This window comes from Crocodylus porosus, unplaced genomic scaffold (genome assembly GCF_001723895.1).
Source record: "Crocodylus porosus isolate Cpor-Errol unplaced genomic scaffold, CroPor_comp1, whole genome shotgun sequence".
NCBI classification, from domain to species: Eukaryota; Metazoa; Chordata; order Crocodylia; family Crocodylidae; genus Crocodylus; species Crocodylus porosus.
Genome location: NW_017728906.1, coordinates 80,073,111 through 80,089,482, shown reverse-complemented (window position 1 = coordinate 80,089,482; position 16,372 = coordinate 80,073,111). Strand labels below are relative to the sequence as shown.

The following is a 16,372-nucleotide window of genomic DNA, read 5'->3' as shown; positions in this document are numbered from 1 at the left end:
CCATCAGGGTGGCTAGGATCTGGAACCAACTTCCAAGGGAAGTGGTGCTGGCTCCTACCCTGGGGGTCTTTAAGAGGAGGCTTGATGCCTACTTAGCTGGGATCATTTGAGCCCAGTTTTTTCTCCTGCTCAGGCAGGGGGTTGGACTTGAAGATCCCTTCCAACCCTACTTCTATGATTTAATAAGATATAAGTTAATTAGTTTTGTGCTATATATTTTTATCTCAAGAAAGGATGCAGCCTAAATAAAGTCTAGCTGAAACTTAGTATCTGATTATACATAATATCATGATTAGGACAAGCTGTGTTTCTGTTCCTTTTCTGGTCTCTTGAACTGTACTATCTTGCCACCCGCACCCCCATATTCCAGAGGATGATTAGATGCCTCATCCTTATGTCTGGGCTACAATGCAGCCATCACCTCCATTTTCCTGTGGACGTGAAATACGGGAGACCTATCACTGTCATCTCAAGAGCCTAGAGAGGCTGCACCAATGATGCCTCCAGAAATCTTCCACATCAAATGGCAAGATTGATTTACAAACACCAGCTTCCTTGCTGAAGCCAGTGTTACCAGTATTGAGTCAGACATTGTATGTGGACACCCAACATTTGACTCCCCCCAAAAAGTGCTCTTTTCCCAGCTTAGGTGTGTCATCTGAAATCTCGCAGCGGCCACAGGAAATGCTACAAGGACACAGTGAAGGCACACCTCAAGAAGATGGACACTGACAGCAAGAGCTGGAAGGAGCTGGCTACTACCTGACTCCAGTGGTACTGCAACCTCAACCAAACAGCAGCCCACTTGTAGGTAAAGCATCTTGTCCAAGAAGCAGAGGAGAGAGCAGAGGAAGGAAAAGGAGAGAAATATTCAGGGGGAAAATTAAGGCATTTTGGGTGAGATTCAGAAAAAGCAGAGATAAGAATAGTAGTGCTGCCATAGTGGTATATCATTCTTACAATAAACTGAACCATGTTTTGAGAAGCATCTCAAGCACAGGACCCCATTTCAGCACTGAGTCATCTTTGTGACTGGGATGCATGAGCACTGGTAGGTTGGATGTCTGTGAAGATGTATCCTGTGTCCTCCCCACATCCACCCTCAAGGGACCTGAGAGGGTTCCAGCCACAAACAAAATCTTGTTCTTGAACCAGACTGAAGGAGAGTAGAAGTGTACTTTTATAGACCTTCAGTTAATCTATAAGGAGTTCCTCTACCCTGCCTTCTGCCTGACTTCAGACTAACATGGTTAACTATTTGTCTTTGATCTAGACTGGGAAGATACAGCAGGATGCACAGAAGAACCAAGGCAGACAGTATCTCACCTGGTTAATACTGGTGCAGTCATCTTAACATTTATTATGAAGGATGTTATGATTAGAAGGTTTTTTTAGCCTATGATCTTAGCTGCCACTTCAGCTGTGTACAAATGCAGTTCCATTTTACTCCAGTTGTAGCTCTTTGTTTCTCAGTGGCTGATTAAAATGGCAGAAAAGCGGAGTTAAAACCCTTGCAAATTACAGTTTGGATTGACTGAATGCAGTAGCATTTTTAATTGAATAAAACTAATGTTAAAGCAAAAAGGTTTTGTGACCATAGCCAAGGCACATTGTAACCAGTCATTACATAGTCATCTAAGACATTACCATCTGTCATGCACTTTGCCATTAGTACCAAACTTGATCTTCTTTTGGTCTACTCTTATTTTATTACTTCATAGGAGGTAATAAATACATTTTTTCTCCATAGATATTTCAGTCAGTCTTTGAAAATCTTTGGTAAGGCAAGCCTCACCTTGCTTCCATTATGACTTGTCATTTTGCATATTCCCTTATCAGTTCTGTGCAAGATGTTACAAAATTTTAGCTGTAGCTGAGACTGAGGTTAATTGATCAATGAGACTATTCCAGTCACAACTCAAAAGCGTTAGTATGATATGCAATAGCAAAAACTTATTTGTATCAATAAAGACAATGCTTTGGATTCAGGGAGGACAGGTCAGCTGTTCCCTGGGTACTTTCATTGAGTTGACACCTTCTGCTGAGCTTCAGGGAAGTCCTCCAGCCTATGCTCAGTATTTATAGATGGCTGATTTTGATATTCTAATAAATGATCCCTAATTCGTTTTATTTAAATTTCTTTGTTTCACTGAAATGTTTGAAACTGGATGGAACCAGATTTCTTGTGGCCCCAGAAGGGGTAAAGGGATAACTTAACTAGAGCTTTTATCCCTAGACTGCTTAACTCTGGCCTGTCAATTGCCCATCAGTTATTCACCCTAATTCATGATTTTGTCAATCAACTGAAATCCATGACCTTGGGACAACAGATGGAAGGATTCCTTATTTCCCACTGTACTATATGCTCTTTGACACTGGTCTGTTACTTTTTCTTTAACTGTGGTCTGAGAAGCCTGCTTTGTCTTTACTATCAGCTAAGTATTCGTAGCAAAAATACATCTATTGCAGGAAAATAGCAATTAGTACATTTGGTTACATTAATCATTACTTTTAAAGTGGTAAGATAAAATTGTGACACAGAGTGTTTGGGACACAGGCTTTTGGGGCCTGTTTAGTCGTACTTCTGGAGCTTTGGCCTAGGTTCCTTGAAAACAGCCAAGTCTGGCAGTAACACTTAATTACAATTTAGTCATGTTTTGGATAGTACATGATTAACTGGGTTATAACGCTGCTTGTTACCCATGGCTTATACTGCACAGGCCTATGTACAGTCTACAAAGATGTAAGAAGATGGTCCCCAAGGCCTTGAAAAACTTGTTCTTTTCAGAATTTGAAGCAGCCTGATTTCCTGCAAGGTTGTAGCAGCTTGAGATGGGATTATGGGTAACATAATCCTGCCCCATATGCCCATGCCTCCTTTCCCCAAAACAATTTTGACAGAGGTGGATGGTAAAATCAACTGACCATTTATTTTCCTGAACTACTTCTTTACAAAGAAGATTTATTAGAAATGTGCTAGCCAAAGAGAATGACATTCTTTTGAGATAAAGTCATTACCTTTTAAGGAGCTGATGTGTACAGTGAATATGAGATCTAGGGAACCAAGATTACTTACAAACTCCCCCCAACCTGTCATGATGTAATAGGGGCCAAGGCTCCTGTTACTTTAAAAGGGGAGAGCAGCAGGCTAGAGCTGGTAGCAGCTGAGTTTAGATCAGCTGCTAAGGAAGCAGCTCAGCTTTGCAAGCTGAAGCAAAGAGGAGCTAGCAGCTCTTTCAGCGGAGGTGGGCTACTCAAGCAGAGAGGAGCTCTTGTCTGCAAGAGTGGCTGCAGGGAAGCTGGCAGCTGAGCCAGGAATTTGCAGTACTTGAGGTGAGGGTACTAGCCTACATTAAAGATTGTCCAGTTTATATTTGTATTCTGTGTTTAAGTTATTGGAGGACAGGATAATCGCTGTAGAGGCAGAGTGGAGCCACATGAGAGTGCTGGAGAAGCACTTTGTATTTCAGCTCTGCAAGGGCCAGGGGCCCAGAGAGCAGAAACAGCAAAGGGGCTGAGGCTGACAATGAAGTCAGAGGGGAGCTGAGGCCAGGAGGGCTGACACCTGAACTAGAGTGTATTTATAGTGATACAGGAATCAAATGTGTTTCTGGGTTTATGCATCTTATGTGGGGAAGCCCCAATACATGAACTGTAGGATTCAGTTAAGGAAACAGGGGGACTGTAAAATAAAACAATAGCAGTTGTAAAAGATTTTGGAAGCCAGGAGGGCTGACACCTGAGCTGGTAGACCAGATTAGAGTAAGACCCATGAAGCATAGGTGTAGCTATGGGGGAAACTGGAAGCCACAATTAGAATCCTTAAGGCACAGTTAGGGCCAAGAGAGCCACAACTAACACCCCACGGAGGTAAAGCCTGTAGAGCTAGGATCAGTGCCAAGAGAGCAAGTTTGGTGGCAGCAGGGTATGAGTAACGTGAGGCAGCGAGTCAGGTAACTTTGTCAATGGACAGAGAGTCCGGTGATAAGAGGGAGACTGAGAATCCAGCAAAGTGAGGGAAGTGACCCTAGGCCCTTGGGAGTTGCAGCACCAAGCTCACTCACAGGCTCTGTGGCAGCCTCCCTTTGTGCTATAACAGTGGCAACCAGGTGTGGCAGGCAAGACAGAAAAAGAGAGTATGCTGAAGAGCTAGAGTGAGGAGTGAGAACTAGTTCAGCCACTAAGGTGTGCTACACCTGTCTACAGGGCTGCTGTATTGCCTATTGTGCCAGTATTAGACCCCTCTAGGGCTCGCAGGATAAGTAAGTGGACTTCTCAGTGTCAGTAATGGAAGCCAGGGGCCCCTCTCATTGGTATGTATACTGATCACTTGATACTGTCCCTTCCCTCCTACCCTCTCCCCAAGGATGACAGAACACAGAGACAAAGGGTGATGAATGGGAAGTGCCTTCCACACTCACCCAACAATGGCATTAAAGACGTTACGGTCCAAATGAGTCGGCAGGCAGTGCCACCTTACTTTTAATAGATGAAAAGCATACTTCAGCCCTGTTCTGCACTTGCTCAGAGAGTAGGTGGGTGATCCACCTCTTGTCCTATTGGTCCACACCAGGACAAATTTCTGTCAATGTAGGGTATACTGGATTTCCTATAATACAGTTGGCACAAACACTCTGCTGATGACTGTGCAATTGGGAGGAACAATATCTATTATTACCCATGGTTAAACAAGCCAGACCTCTGGAGCACGTGAGCATTGTGACCCTGGCCAGGGCTTCTGATGTATGTGTCCCTGACTGTGTGAAATCCACAAGGTCTTGCATAATGATCCTGTCCTATAAGAGTATGTATTTGCTTGAAACGGCAGCCGTGGGATGGATGTATACATCACATTCTTCACATCTGTAAGTCCCAGGAATCCTATCCATTCAATTTCAGAAATATTTCTAATTTCTACAGCTATGGGAGTCAGCATAGCATCATTTGCCCTGCAGACCTCTGTAAGCACTGGCCAGCTGTGGACTGCCTCTGTTGCACTGTTTACTGGTGGGCCTGTAACTGTATGGAGTTGTCAGCTTCCTCAGGCCACTGCTTTTGGCCTATCTGTGGTCTTTTCATCTGTGTGTTCTGCCATACAAGAGCCACTATGAGATCCTCACTTAGGTCCAGGAATGTGGCTTTCTTTATATGGAAGTTCTGGACCCACTGCTGGTCACCACAATATGTGCTTGTGGTCCTGGATAGTTGTATCCAAAAATATGTTCTCTCTGGGGTTGGTTTAGTGTCATATGTCCCATCTTGATTCTGCATGAAGTGTGGAGGTTATGGCAATCCCTGCAGCCAGGGCACAGAGGATAAAAGATTTATTGTTATCATTGGCTAATAGACATAGTCCTTTTAGATGAAGAAGTGAACTCTCCATCACTGGAGGTGTTTAAGAAGAGGTTGGACTGCCACTGGTCAGGGATGATATAAGCTAGCAATGTCTATGGCCCCCTCTACACATCAGGGCTAAGGAAGACTTTACACATAAACTGGTTTAGGTGATCAGAAACTGGTTTTAACCTGTAACAGAACAGATATTCACAGCACATAAACCAGTCTGATAATGGCTGAAACCAGTTTGTAATAAAACTGGTTGAATGTAGTATCAGGCTTAACTGATTTGGTTCAAACTGGTTTATACAATGTCTGTCCCAGACCCCTCACTGGTTTAAGATAAATCAGATACCCCCAGCATCCAGGCATGCTCTCAGGGCTGGGTGGGGATCTCTGCTCCACAGCTGAGCTGGCCACTCCCCTCTGCTCCCTGGCTACAGCTCCAGGAACTGTAAGCTGCTTCTGCCTTCCCCTCACCACTCCCTGCTAAGAAGGAATTCCCCGCTTCCATCTACCTTGCTGAGTAGGTGTCTGTGTATTAGCTTGCAGACAACATGCTGGCTATGGTCTGTACTGAATCAACATGGCAGAATCAACAGTAGCTGTTAATGTCCCTCTGTTGTTTTCTTAATGGGGTGATAAACACTGTTACCAATTCCCATCTGAGCTAATCAAAGCATCCTGCCAGGGTCTGATCATGCCCCCCTCAGCACAGTACTGTGGAAGGGAGGGAGGGCTGCTCTAGCCACCCCCGGCTTCTAGCCTGAGCCACTGCAGGCATGTACCTGCATTTTTGGGATGTCTGTCCAGTTACAAAACTGATTTACCTAGCCAGGTCAGACTAACCTGCAAAGATTGAATTAATTCAGTCTCAGGCTTTTTGAATGTCTGTCCGTAGCCCAGAAGGTCATCTAGGCCAACGCCCTGCTCAAAGCAGGACCATCCCAAACTATCACATCACAGCCAAGGCTCCGTCTACCCAAGTTTTAACAATGCTAACAAGTGCAAAACTGTGTTCTTCTATGTAACTGGGTACCTGCTGCCATGTATTATTCACCTTATCAAGGGACCTATATTTGCATGAATATATGTGGTACCACAAAGTTCAAGGGCAATGACAGATGGGAGTATTGTATGCAGATGCACGGTATATACACTTATACAATTAATCTGCTTAATATTTACAGAAACAAACCAGAAGAGCAAAGAGAGCTAGAAATGTAACTGTGCAATTTTTACATTAGAAATGGGTCAGTCTTTTAATGCAGACAGACTTCTAGCAACTGGATGCTAGGGAAAAAAATAATTAGTTGAGTTCATACCCAGTGAGGTGGGTATCTAAAATGCACTTTCTAAAGATTACCAAAGCTACAGCCTCAGGGCTCATGTGGTCCAAAATCAGCAACAGCCTTACTGAAGAAGGCAAAGGAGTCAGAAGTGACAGGCATAAATAAATTATCATAGTCACCATCTAGAGGGGATAGTAGGCATAGGATTTGGGAGCTGGTTGCAAAGGTACAAGTCATAGAATCATAAAGAAACAGGGCTGGAAGGGACCTCTAGAGGTATTTTAGTCCAGTGTTTCTCAAACTTTTTTCTACCAGGACCCATTTGTAAACATCAGTGGTCAGTCCCAACCCAGTAAATAGTTTAAGTAGCTAACCTTTTGCTAACCTGCAAGGGGGAACCCGTGGTTTCCCATGTCTTTCTCCTTTAAAGGAGAAAATCCATGATTTTCCACATTTTTCCATGATTGGTCACAACCCTTTTATAAATTCTTGTAACCCACTTTTGGGTCATGATCCATGGGTTGAGAAACACTGATCCAGTCCAGCTTCCTGCCTGAGGCAGCATCAGCCCTCCAAGCCATTCTATACAAATCCATAATCAGAACCCTTCATAAATCTACCATCAACCCTGAGACAACATGACATAACACTCTAACCTGCCACAGGTAAGGCAGGAGAACAAGGTAAGGCAGGAGAACAGTGCAACATCCTGTTTCTATAAAAGGTTATTAATATTAGAAGCTGGAGGGGTGCTAGAGCAGCCTTCCCTTTCTTCCACAGCATGGAGCTGAGGGGGGCGTGGCCAGGCTCCAGCAGGAGCTCTGATTAGCCCAGCAGGGAATTGACAGCAGTGTTTATTACCCCATTAACAACAGAGAAACATTACTAACTACTTGTTGAGTCTTCCTTTTGATTCAGCACAAACTGTAGCCAGCTTGTGATCTGTTAGCTAATACACAGACACCTCCTCAGCAAGGCAGGAGGGAGGGGGAATTCCTGCTTAGCAGGCAGTGGTGAGGGGGAGGGGGAATTTGCCTGCAGTCTCTGGAGCTGCAGCCAGGGAGCAGAGGGGAGGGGCCGGCCCTGCTGTGGAGCAGAAAGCCTCACCCAGCCCAGAGAGCATGCTGGGATGCTGGGGGACTTTGATTAACTTAAACCAGCAAGGAGTCTGGGACAGACATTGCATAAACTTGTTTGAGCCAAATCAGTTAAGTCTGATACTACATTCAATCAGGTTTATCTCAGACTGGTTTTAGGCATTCTCAAACTGGTTTATGTGCACTGAACATCTGTTCTGTTACAGCTTTAAACCAGTTTCTGATCACTTAAATCGGTTTATGTGTAATGTCTGTTCCTAGTCCTGAGTTCCCTTCCAGCCTTAATTTTCTGTGATTCTACTTTATGATTCTATGATTTTTCTTACTTTAATGATTGTTCCAAATATTTTATTGTCCTGCCAGCAGTTCTGTAAGTGAGGGATTATAGGAAAGGGTTTTGATTTCAGAAAGATACTGCTGCATTCCTTGATATAAGTCCTAAATAGCTTCTACACCTGAAGGTAGATACTTCCTAGTTTTGTAGACAAAGCTGGCTAAAGTAAGTCCTGCCACTTTGTACTAGCATTTGTAAATTAACAGGAATGAGTGTGGGGGCTTGCAATTAATTTGTTCAATGTGTCAGACTAGATAAATTCCAGTAAGGGAAATTAATGAATCAAATGATGCTAAAAACTATGGCTGCTTACCTGAGATCACCTGCTGTGTGGCTGCTGTATTAACTAAGCCTAACACCCTACCCAAGAGGTCTTGGCAGCTTTTTTTACCTTGGCTTCCAAACCTGGTCCAGTGCAAGAGTAAGCAGCTGCCTTGGAGGATTTTTTTTATGCCTCAGGGGTGATGAGTACTCACCCCTGCACTGACCTGCTCAAGTTCTCCATTGAGATGCTTTCCATTTCATGCTTGAAGGAAAGAACAGGGATTTGCCTCTCCCTGCTCTTCTCTGTCATCCTGCCATTCTGTTGGGTGAGTGACTTTTTAATTTTGGATTTAATCCACTTGTTTATGACATTTAGCTCTTTCATTCAGAGATGTGTGGAGAGTGTTATATGTAAGTTGTTACATTGGCCCAGGAAAAGAGGCTGGGGAGAACAGCAGAGCAAGCACTCTGAATTAAACATGTATTATTGTTGTACAAGCTTAACTCCTTGATCATTTGAGAACAATGCAAGAGACTTGCATTGGTTTTAAGTAGGATTTGGCAAGAGCTCAATAGCAGGAAAAACCATATCAGGAGGAGCAGCAGCTCTGCCCTGAAGGCTTTTTTGACTCATGATCTAAATTGATGATCACAGGTGAGTACATTTATTTCTAACCAACGTGGAGAAAATTCAAAGAAGAATTTGCCTGGGAAGTCACTCTACTGAATCAGCAGGAGAGCTATTAACAGAATCTTCCTTACTGAAGGTTTATTTAGGAGGGATTCTTCGAAGGAAAAAACAAATCAAACGAAGATAATTCTTCAGTTGACTGTTGGACAACATTACCGTGTAGGATACCATAGAGGTCAGTAGTGTCACCTGGGCTTGGATGGGGTGTTTTGTTAACTGTGTTTTTATGAATCATAACCAACTGAAATATTGACTCCAGAAGTTGAGAGAATGGCAGTACCCAGCTGTAATAACCCTAATTGGTTAGAATAGCTGTTTGTACCCAAAGTGATAAAAACAGGGTAGTAACAAATATGCAGATGGGGACGGGGGGGGGAGGGTGGGACCAGGAAGTTAACATCATGGTTACAATTTGGGAAGTGCAGCAAGAAATGAGCCAGAAATGGTCTGCAACACAGCAGACACAATCTCAATGATGTCCCTTGGTTGTATGTATTTATAGTGACATGGAAATCAAGTGTGTTTCTGGGCATACTCATTTTATGCAGAGAAACCCCAATCCCTGAACCATAGCATGCAGTTAAGGAAAACAGGGGGACTAAAGAAAACATCAGGAGAGCAAAACATCAGGAGAGCAAATGAGTTGACTCGTGTGTATGTGTCTGAGTGTGGGTATGATTGTGAAAGAAAACTCTTGAGAGGAGCGAGGAGGTCATAGATAGCACCCCAGAAGGCAATTTAATTATTACACTTAGCCCCTTTTCCACAACAGAGGCTCAGGCCTATGCTCATGATTCCAGTTAAGTTAACAATTTTAGAAGAGAATTTCTGTTTTGTAAAACAGAAGAACAAGTAATAGATTAACTGAAGGTAAAGAAAAAAGAGTTTGTGCAAGCTATTAGTGAGTGCAGATGTGTTATACCTCTAAAAAGATGGGCACAACTGATTAAGGAGCTCCTGGGAATGATGTAGGAATAGTTATGCAAAACTCAGGGGGCAGAGAGATTCAACCCAAGTGGGCTGCTTTGGCTGAGCCCAAACTAGGGTTGCCAGCTAGGTTAACTGAAGGTATTCTGGGAGATTTTCCTCACTCTAACATGATGTAATATCATTAATAGGGTGCACTGATAGAGATTTTTGGGGCTGATACTGATGGCCAATTTTTAATGAGCCATATGGGCAGATATGCAGCTGGGCAGCTTGAAGAGCAGCATCTGTCTGGTAAATCTGTTATGGAAGAAGGGGCATGGGGGGGGGCAGATCGAGGTCCCCGCAGTGAGGGAAGGAGTGGGGCAGGGGCAGGTGCTGCGCAGCTGTGGCAGAGCCATGAGCAGCTTGTCTGGGGGTGTTGAGAGGGCATGGGGGGGCATGTGCCCCCGGATCTGCACGTGGGGTGAGGATGGGCTGCCACTGCAGGCTGGGGCCAGGGCAGTGATGAGCTCTTCCTAGTGGGGGGCTGGTCTGAGGTACTTTTGGGGCAGGCAGTGGTGGTGTTGAGAAGGGGCCTATGCTGGGGGGGAGGGGGCTGCCGCCACCCGAAAATTCACCATAGCCCCCCTCCCAGTGCCACTGCTGCCTGCCCCGAGTGCAGCCCTGGCCCAGCCCCCCCTTCAGGAAGAGCCCAGCACTATCCCCAGCCTGAACCCCAGCCTGCAGCGGCAGCCCACCCTCACCCCGCATGAAGAACCAGGGGCACATGTTCCCCATGCCCTTCTGGAGTGCATGCGGTAGCAGGAGCTGCCACTCCTTTTCCATGTCCCCTGGACGAGCTGCTCATGGCTCTGTCCCATGCTCTACCCTGGCTGTCCAACATTTGTCCCTGCCTCAGCCCCACTCCCTTGCTCACCAGTGGGGTCTCGATCTGCCCCCCGCTCCACCCCTTCCCTCACAACAGACTTACCAGGCAGACCTGGCTGTTCTCCATGCTGCTGGGCTGTGCTATTTGCCACCTGCGTACTGTGCTGTGACTGCATGCATGCATGCATGTATGCATGCACACACATAGCATTTATTGGCAACATGATCAGCCAGCCACATCAGTCCCAAAAAAGCCGATACTGTTAATTTTCCTTATATCAGTGCCAATCCAATATGGGAGCAATGTGTCAGTGCACCTCTAGTCATTAATTGTACTGTTCAACCTGTTCAACAATATCAATCTTCTGGATTGCTTTCTGTCACGGAGTCACGTAAGTGCCAATCACCCGGGCAGCTCAGGTGCCGGTTACCAGGGTGACCAGGCGGGTCACATGGCCAGAAGGGGGCAGGGCCGGGCCTTTATAAACAGCTTAGGCCGGAGCCTGCCTCACAGTTCCCTTCTGGCTGCCGCAGGAAGAGGAGCTCTGCGGCTGAGCTGAGTGGCCCAAGTTAGTGGTCGCAGCCTTACCACGCTAACTGGCTGCAATGATGCCGGGAACAAGAACGCCCTAAAGGGAGGTAGGATTGAGAGCCCTGGTGGGGCTTGTGTTTATGTTTGGAGCAGGGAGACTCTGTGTGGTTTATGTTACAGACGGGTGGCTTGAGCTTATGTTACAGTTTGCACCGGAGGACCGGGTAAGGCTGTAGGGGAGTGAGGAGGCCTCACGGGGGCTCCCCAGCAGCTTGGGGGTTCCCGGTGCCCAGTAGGGGCACAGTGCCAGCGGGGCACTATTGTTTGTGCCGGAGAGGCACCGTATTGCGCCAGGGAGGCGCGGTATGCGGGGTTGCAGACCCCAGCCCATAAGGGCGGTGTTTTGCCCAGTGGGGCAACCGGACCCAGAAAAGGGTCAAGGGGACAGGCACGGCGGCGATCGCCTGTGCCCCTAGTGTGTGAGGCACGCAGTGTCGGCCCTAGAGAGGGCAAGGCCCCAGAGCGGGGCAGAGGAAGAGTGCGAGGCGCGCAGTAGCGGCCCCAGAGAGGGCAAGGCCCCAGAGCGGGGCAGAGGAAGAGCGCGAGGCACATGGTGTTGGCCCCAGAGAGGGCAAGGCCCCAGAGCGGGGCAGGAAAAGAGAGAGGGCGAGCAGGCGAGGAACGCTGGCAAGGCTGCCGGTATTAGGGCGGCAGTAGCGAGCCCGGCCCAAGGGCGCCGGTATTAGGGCGGCGGTAGCAAGCTGGACCCAGGGGGCACCAGCCCAGGGGGCAGGGAGCAGGCTGGAAGATAGAAGCCCAGCCCAAGGGGGCGCCAGGTGGGCGAGGAGCCCAGGGTGCCCCAGAGAGAGAGAGAGGGCACCAGAGGGGCGAAGGACCGTACAACGTCCCACAGAACAGCTGCGAGGCTTGGGGCATGCTGAAGGGGAGGTTTGGAGGCATGCATAGCCCTTAAGGTGGGGCGCATAGAGATACCCCATTTCGGAGTAGGGGCAGGAACATCAGTACCGTCAACTAGGGGAACAGAGGCAACCTCTCATACAACTTATTTGTCATCAAAGTCGTGGCAGGCGAGATTTTGAGGGTGCTGAGTCCACCCTAACGTGACGGTAGGGGGAGCTAGGGAGTTCACGGCCGCTCCTAGGCCCCACTCCCTCACACTTTCCATAGTCACCAGGGGATTGATGCTGGTTCTGGTAGACTCACAGCCAATTTGGGAGAGCTGGCAAACCTAGCCCACACTCAAATGCAATAATTTTCCTAAAGATGGGGCCTGGTTTGAGGGGCTGTCCTGAGGTCACTCTCCATGTTCCCTCTGTGACTTAAATGGGTACAAGCATACTGCTTATGTGGTGACCGTTGTAGAGCATATATATGAGTGATGGTTAGGACCCATCTCCTTCCTGCCTCCTTGCAGAAGCACTCCATGGGCTGCTGCGTGGAGCTTGTGGACTGCAGCTGTGCTTACAGATTCACGGGGCATTTACATCTGCCTGGTTATAACTTGTAATTTCATTGAGACAGTACTCACGGCTTCCTTATAGCTGGGATGAGTGACTGCCTATACAGCAGCCAAATTGGACAACTTTCTTGCAGAGCATTCACTTTTATTGTTCCTATTACTACCATGTTTTCTCTCATAATATATGTTTCTGAAAGGCAGAATAAAGACAAAAATATCTTTCCTTGTAGCAAGTGAGTAGCAGCAACTGGTTATTGTTCTGCTCCCTGTATTTCTCATTTATAATGCACACTATGATTTCCAGCAGGTAGTTTTTGGAAAAAAGGGGAGTACCTATGTGAGAACATATGTGTACATATGTGAGAACATATGGTAGTTTATTTTGTTGCATTACTTCATTTCACTTTGCTACTCTGGAATTTTAAACAGTCTGGTGTTTAAAATCCGTGGCCCCCCCAGTCAAGGGAACACAAGATCAAGTGATTTGGAAGATAAAAAAATTGACTGAAACAATATTTGGAGAGTATTTTGTAGAAAAGTACCGTATTTTTCGGACCATAAGACGCACCTGACCATAAGATGCACCCAGTTTGACTCATACCGCTTGGTATTACTATTAAAGGGCACCAACCAACCTGACAGGCAAGGCTTTGCATGGCAGGAGAGACTATGTGTGTCTCTCCTGCCATGACGGGCTCCTTGCCTGCCTGTCAGGGCACTGTGCTGCATCACATAGTCCCGGCCGGGACGTTACCTGGTACCGTACCTAGCTGCCTCCTGTCTCAATGTTCTAATCCTGTCAGTCTGTCAGTGTCACACACACACACGCAGGGGAGGTGTGCGCTGCGCCGATCATGTGACGTGACTGACTGACTGACATTGAGACTCCAGGAGGCGGGACTTCCCCCACACGCACAGCAATCCACAGCATGGGAACGGCAGCGGACAGTAAGCGGGCGCATGGGACCGCAAACAAATGTTCTGGGGTACCACACCTTCGGAGCATAAGACGCACCCTCGTTTTCCCCCCACTTTTGGGGGGAAAAAAGTGTGTCTTATGGTCTGAAAAATACGGTATATATTTTTTTACAGCTGAGAACTAACAATGTTTTGGTTTTCAGATTTTTTGAATTTCTTGAATGAAAAGTGTTGATAAGATTTTCTCCAAAAAAATTCCATTTAGTGAGAGGCATTCTTAACAGGAAAAACATGTTTGAAATTATAGACTTTTTTTTGTTTTTTCATAACAATTCTGGACTGCCTAGCACTTCACAGAATAAGGAAGTGGAGTCCTAGAGAATTAGCATTGAAATTTAACCTTAAGATTCTGTGGGTGAAGGAGGGTACAGGGCAACACTTGACTTGCCCAGATTAGTTTGTTCATCCTCTTATCATCACACAATGATCTTTGCAGGAATTTGTCCTTGAAGTTAAAGCTGTCCTGACTTTCATTGCCAAGAATGTTTTAATTTCTCTTTTGCTCAGTTCTAAATTTATATTCACCCAAATAATTCTTCCAGAAAATTAGTAATTTGTTCTAAAATTATTGCCCCTTTAATAAGGGGGCTGGGCTAAATGACCTCTTGGGCTAGATACAGACAGTCAAAAAGCCTGAGGCTGAATTGATTCAGTCTTTGCAGGTTAGTCTATACTGCACAAATTAAATTGAAACAGAAGTGAACAGACATTTAGCTTTGACTCAGGAAATGCAGCCACATGCCTGCAGTGGCTCAGGCCAGAAGCCTGGGGGCACTAAAGCATAACTCTCTGGCTGTGTGTTCATTTCCTCTTCCTTCTGCCCCCAAAGTCTCTGGGATTTGCAGTCCAAAATTAAAGCAGCAGGACTCTGCAGGTTTGCTCATCACTTCCTTTTCCTGCTTCCAGGTGTCTCTGGGATTTGTAGTCCACATTTGCAGGCAGCAGTAAGTTTGAGCAGGGGAAAGGGTGTTTAGCACCCTGCTCCCCTGTAGACTGAGCTGCATTCTCAGTCAGGCTTGCCTTCCCACCCCCATCAGCCAACCCTAATTACTCCAGTGAAGAGAGCAGAGGGGAAGGGCCAACCCTGCTCTCTGGAGTAGACGGCCCAGCCCAGGGCTGGAAAGTGTGCTGGGGGACTGTGATTTAACTTGAACCAGGGAGGGGTCTGGGAAAGAAGTTTCATAAACTGGTTTGACCTAAATGAGTTAAGTCTGATACTACATTCAACCAGGTTTATCTTAAACCAGTTTCAGCCATTTTGAAACTGGTTTATATGCACTGAGCTTCTGTTCTGTTACAGGTTTTAAATTAGTTTCTGATCACTTCATTCAGTTTATGTGTAACTTCTGTCCCTAGCCTTCAGGTCCCTTCTAGCCCTGCTTTCCTGTGATCCTATGATAGATTGCTTACCAGTGTAACAAAGGAAGGAGCTTCTCCCTTCCATGGTATAGCTGGCCCCACCTCTTTGATGCTGCCTCTTCCTGCTCAGGCATCATGCCAAGTCACAATACTTTTCTGTTCATCTCACCACCAAACTTTGTTGGACAGTTGGTCCCCATAGACTAGAAACTGAATCCACAAATTTAACCTTTACCTACGTCTGGTGGGAGCTGATAATGCTGTATGGGGCACTGTCAGGATTTGCTTTATTAAAAGTATAATCAAATATTGGGAGGAAGGGAAAATCGGTCCTAAAACTTGTTTCTAAAAAAAATATGTAATTTGTTATTCAAACTATCCACACTAGTCATGGCAGAGTGCTTCTAAAACAAGCTTGTCTTTGGCCATTATAATGTATAAAAAAGACATAAGTTAAGGTCAGCATCACAGCTCTCCTGTGAGGAGTTAATTGTTTTTCCCCATATCACAGAGAGAAGAATTTTTTCCACAAGGAGTTTGGGGTTTAGTTAGGGATAGAATCTGACCCTTAATGATCATCTCTACAGTCACTTGTACTCCAAACTCCCATTTCCCTTTCATTTTGTCACTGTGTATATACTTATTTGTATGGAACTACTTAATTTGTGGTTTTGCAGCTTTCATAGAAACTGCAAAATCTGGGGTTGTCCACAAAATTGGCAAAATCCATGAAATCAAGAACAAAAACAAACTCAGTAAAAAATAAAGTGCTGGCTCCCCAGTGGGAGCCAGTGGTTCTTGCTGCTTGGAGAGGCAGGTTCCAGCTAGTGGGGGGCATGAATGGCAGCAGATAAGATGGTGGCTGCCCCTTCGTTCTTCTTCCTCCCACTGAGTCCTCTCCATCAATCAGCACCAAGGGGCGGGGTGGCATGAAGGGCAGCAGTCAAGACGGCAGCTGCCCCATTGTCCATCCTCCACCTCTGGGGCCTCCACTAAAAAGTGCTGAGGTACAGGGCCTCTTGGCCAATCAGTGCCAAAGGGTGAGGCCACTGTGAAATGCCTGCAAAATTTGCTCTGCACACCATGATCAGGCCACAAAAAAACCTATGTCTCACTGCAATTTATAGATTCATAGATGCTAGGGTCGGAAGGGACCTCAATAGATCATCGAGTCCGACCCCCTGCATAAGCAGGAAAGAGTGCTGGGCCTA

General features: G+C 46.2%; 1 protein-coding gene across 1 annotated transcript in view; it reads left to right on the top strand.

Moving 5' to 3' along the window:
- Nucleotides 1-8,993: 8,993 nt before the first annotated feature.
- The window catches only part of LOC109306016 (regucalcin-like), a 24,569-nt gene continuing 17,190 nt past the window's right edge, over nucleotides 8,994-16,372 (top strand). Inside the window, exon 1 of the mRNA XM_019529267.1 lies at nucleotides 8,994-9,190. The gene's annotated coding sequence lies outside the window, so the exon portion shown is untranslated. The remainder of the gene's footprint in view (nucleotides 9,191-16,372) is intronic.